This window comes from Cebus imitator, unplaced genomic scaffold (genome assembly GCF_001604975.1).
Source record: "Cebus imitator isolate Cc_AM_T3 unplaced genomic scaffold, Cebus_imitator-1.0 Scaffold114, whole genome shotgun sequence".
NCBI lineage: Eukaryota > Metazoa > Chordata > Mammalia > Primates > Cebidae > Cebus > Cebus imitator.
Window position 1 is genome coordinate 5,263,063 of NW_016107429.1, and position 5,359 is coordinate 5,268,421.

The following is a 5,359-nucleotide window of genomic DNA, read 5'->3' on the forward strand; positions in this document are numbered from 1 at the left end:
GTAGTCTCAGCCACTATAAAGTGGATATAGTAAGCCCATCTAAGATTTGTAAGGTGAGCATGTTGTGCATATGTCTATCACCAATTAAACATTTGACAAATAGATTTCATTATTCTTATGATACTCCATATTTATTTGTTGAACTCTACTGAGGAGAACATAAAGCCACTTTTGATTTTGTAAACTCTGAATATCTGAGACAGGTCTCAGCTAATTTAGAAAGTTTTTTTTTTTCAAGGTTGGAGACATGCACCCATGACACAGCCTCAGGAGGTCCTGACAACCTGTGTCCAAGGTGGTCAGAGCAAGGTTGGGTTTTATGTATTTTAGGGAGACATAAGACACCAGTCAATATGTGTAAGATGAACACTGGTTTGGTCTGGAAAGCTGGGACCACTTGAACCAAAGACAAGAAGACTTGAAGTAGAGAGGGGGCTTCCACATTATAGGTAGATAAGAAATAAATGGGTGCATTCTTTTTGGTTTCTGATCAGCCTCTCCAAAGGAGGCAATTCATACGCATTTATCTCAGTGAGCAGAGGGGTGACTTTGAATAGAACGAGAGGCAGGGTATGTCGGCCATAAGCAGTTCCTAACTTGACTTTTCCCTTTAGCTTAGTGATTTGGGGGCCCTAAGATTTATTTTCCTTTCACAGTTTTCACATAGAACGAAGCAAAAGGAAATATTTTTGAAGAATAAATAGTCTGCTAGGTTAGCGAAGCCTTTTTACCAGAGCCCATTACTGCAGATTTTTATGAAACTGGAAGAAAAGCCTTGAAAATGACCTATTTTCCTTAGTTTGGGGATATTCATTTCCAGTTAAAGCACAGCATCAAATGAGGTTTTTATGGGAGAAATAAATGAACGAGGCAGATGAACACATTCTTTCATTTTTATGATTCTATGGAATGAAAAATTAATAGAAATGTTTAAATTGATATATTTGAACACATATAAATAATTTACCAGAAATGAGGGCAAATCTGAAAATAATGGGATTTTCTTCATTGTGTATACAATAAAGATGTATTTGTATATTTATACAAAACCATTTCTGGTGACTTCTGAGTTTGACTGTTAATTAGTAGACTTGTACTTTTTAGACTACAAGTCATACTTTCATCTAATTTCCTACTGAATTTAATAATTAATTACATTTGCTCTATGCTTCATTAATTCCCTAGAAACAAATCACAGCTTTGGTGTCTTTTATGCATCTAAATTTCAAAGTTTTCACTTTCTTGAAAAATACATAGATCATCTTTTGGAGAATCACTTCTATTCCAAGACTCTATTTTAAATAGAATTATAAATTCTACTTAATATTTCTTCATGTATTAGAAAGACATGTAAAATATATTTGTACAGCATATAAGATAGAAATGTGTATAGCAATTTAGTAAATACTAACACACAAACATAATAGTAAGAAAGCTGAAAGCAACTTCATTCAGTAAATAACATAAATCAATATTTTGAGCAGTAAAAGTTCTTTTATAAATTATCTTTTAGAATCTTCCTGTCCTCTATTTTATTTGGTGGTTAGAGATTGGTTAGTCACAGAGTGATTGTGAGAGATCATTTACCTAACATTTTATTCATTAATGAACTTTGCCTGAAATAATTATTTCACATTTATCATTTATTAGCTGAAAAATTTCTTTCTGTAAATAATAACTTGTTATAATCAGATTGATTAATTAACCTGAAATAGTTTGCATAGAAAAAATACAAGGTGAATACTAACAACTTTCCTTGCCTTTTTTTTCCCCATTATCTCTTTCATGAGTATCATTTTGAAATTAGGGCGTTTTATATTTCAATATGGGCCAATCCACTGTAGCTATTATTCTTTCCAGTGATCAGATTGTTCTATATCTGGCCACTGGAAGATTGTTCTTGTGAGCACCTGTGTCATTTCTTGTTATTTTATTTTCTCAGCTTTATTGAGGTATAGCTAACATTTGGCAAACTACACATTTTGAAAGTGTACAATTAGATAAGTTTCAACACATCTATACACCCATGAAATCATCACCACAATCAAAAGAATAAATATAATCATACTCCCAAATTTCCTTCAGCCTGTGTAATCCTTCCCTCCACACTCTTGCAAACAGCTCCTTTTCCATCCTATGCCCGTTCACTAGGAAACTGCTGATCTGCTTTCTGTCTCTACAGTTTTGCCTTTTAGAGAATTGCTTGTAATTGAAATTTTACTGTACATGTCTTTTGTGTTTGACTTCTGATACTTGACATGATGCTTTTGAGATGGATCAATACTGTTTGTGTTAATATGTCTATTGCTTCTTATCGCTGAGTAGTATTTGATAGGAAGGATAAATCACATTTCTTTATCCATTCATCAGCAGATGGACATTTGAAATATTTTCAGTTTATGGCTATTACAAATAAAGTTGCAAAAACATATATGTACAGAATTTTGTATGTACATATGCTTTCATTACTCTTGGGCAAATACTGAAGTAGAATTGCTAGATTAGATGATAGGTGTATGTTTAATTTTTCAATAACAGTGAAACTGTTAGAGAAAGTGATTGTACTATTTTAAATTCCCAATAGCAGTATAGAAGAATTATATTTTCTCAACTTTCAGATGTTCTAATAGGTATGTACTTGACTATTTGATTTTAGTATGTTTATGTGATTATTTACTATCTGCATATCTTTCTGAGAAAGTATTAAAATATTTAGCCCTTTTCATTTGTCTTATTGATTTTCTTACTATTATGTTTTGAGAATTCTTCATATTTTGAATACAAGAATTTATTAGATATATACATTACAAATATTTTCTTCCTATTTGTGGATAGCCTTTCTCTCTCTTAGAAGTGTCTTTTGACTGGGCACGGTGGCTCATGCCTGTAATACCAGCACTTTGGAAGACTGAGGCAGGCAGATCACTTGAGGTTAGGTGTTCAATACTAGCCTGTCCAACATAGTGAAACCCGTGTCTACTAAAAAAGTACAAAAATTAGCTAGGTGTAGTTCCAGCTACTTGGGAGGCTGAGGCAGGAGAATCACTTGAACTCGGGAGTCAGAGGTTGCAGTAAGCCGAGATCACACCACTGCACCACTCTAGCCTGGGCAACAGAGGAAGACTCCATCTAAAACAAACAAATAAACAAACAAAAAAGGTGTCTTTCTTGTAAATCATGTTTTACTATTATATTAAATAAATATTTCATAACCCAAGATGACAGAGTTTTTATTCCTATGTTTTTTTCTACGTGTTTTATGATTTTAGATTTTACATTTAGGACTATTGTCCTTTTTTTTTTTTTTTGAGTTGGAGTCTTGCTCTGTCTCTAGGCTGGAGTGCAGTGGTACAATCTCGGCTCACTGCAACCTCCGCCTCCTGGGTTCAAGCTATTCTTCTGCCTCAGCCTCCTGAGTAACTGGGACCACAGGTGTGTGCCACCACACCCAGCTAAGTTTTTTTTGTATTTTTAGTAGAGACGAGGTTTCACCGTGTTGGCCAGGATGGTCTCAATCTCTTGACCTCATGATCTGCCCGCCTTGGCCTCCTAAAGTGCTGGGCATTTTTAATTAATGTTTTGTATGTGGTGCAAATTATGGGTTGAAGGTTATTTTCTTCCATATTTTATGGAATCATTTGTTTTATTGATGTCGTAACAACTTTTGTTATAACAAATAATGTCACTATGAGAAAACATTTTGCATAATCATTTCATGCTGCCAGAGTAGAAGCATGCATGTTTTCCCATATGTATAGTAGAGTTGGAGTTTTGACAATAATATGTTAATTATCTATATACATGCAAATCTCTCTCTGGACCCCATTTCATTCTATTTTTCTATTCATCTTTTTTTATGCCAGTATCACACTGTCTTGATTATTGCCTTGATTACAGTAGCTTTATTGTAAGTTTTGATATTAAGTAGTGCTGTAGGGCTCAGTGGTTCACACCTGTAATCCCAGCACGTTGGGAGGCCAAGGCAGGTGGATCTGCTGAGGTCAGGAATTCGAGACCACCCTGACCAATATGGTGATATCCCATCTCTACTAAAAATACAAAAATTAGCCAGGCATGGCGGCAGGCACCTGTACTCCCAGCTACTTGAGAGGCTGACAGGAGAATCCCTTGAACCCAGAAGGTGGGGGATGACGTGAGCAGAGATCGCACTGCTGCACTCCGGCCTAGGCAACAGTGCAAGACTCTGTTTAAAAAAAAAAAAGAAGCAATTAAGTAATGTTAGTTTTCCAAATGTTTTCTTCTTTTTCAATATTGGTTAAGCTGTTCTAGGTCCTCTGAATTTGTATAGACTTTGTAAAATCAGTTTGTCACTTTCTATTTTTAAAAGACCCTGCTGGGATTTTTATTGATATTGCACCAAATCTGTAGATCAATTTGAGTTCAATTGACATATTTTGATGCTCTTAAAAATGGTATTTTTAATTTAAATTTTTAAGTGTTTACTGCTAGTATACAAAAAATATATATATTTTGTTTTTGTATTCCACAAAACTGCTAAACTAATGTATTATCTCTAGTAGCTTTTATAGATTCCATCAGCTTTTCTACATTACCTGTAAGATTATCTTACAGCTCATGAACAGAGATACTTTTACTTCTTCCATTCTATTCTTGGTACCTCTTTTTCTTGCCTTATTGCACTGACTAGACCTCCAGTACAATAATGAATAGCAGTTGTGAGACTATATTTACTTATTTCTGATCTTTTGCAGATAATATTCAGTCTTTCGCCATTAATTTGGATATTAGCACTGAGTTTTTTGTAGATACTTTTTATCACATTTACCTTGTACCCCTAGTTTGCTGAGAGTTTTTATTAAGAAAGTATGTCAGCTATGGGCAAATGCTTTTTTCTGCAAATGTTAATGTAATGTTTATTTTCGCAGTTAAAAATGTGTATATGTGTAAATACAACTCTTTGCATACTATTTTGTACCTTGCTTTTTAAACTTAACCATACATCCATATGGCAAGAAGAAAACTTCTCACTACCTTTTACAATTGCATGTTTCCTATGTGGTTAGACTCCATAACTTATTCAGGTTTCTATTAATGGATTTATGGATTGTTTCTAATTCTTGTTATAACACATAATGTCACTATGAAACAACATTTTGCATAATCATTTCATATTGCCAGAATAGAAGAATCCATGTTTCTCCACATGCACAGCAGAGTATGCTATGAACCTCTGGAGTTTTGTCAATAATAAGTTAGATTTAATATCTTGTTTTTCTTTCCATTTATATGTATCTTGTTTTGACTGAGATATATCTTTTTATAAATTTAAAGTTGATTTTTATTTCTCTTTAAAGTTCTCTGAATTGCTTTCTCAGAT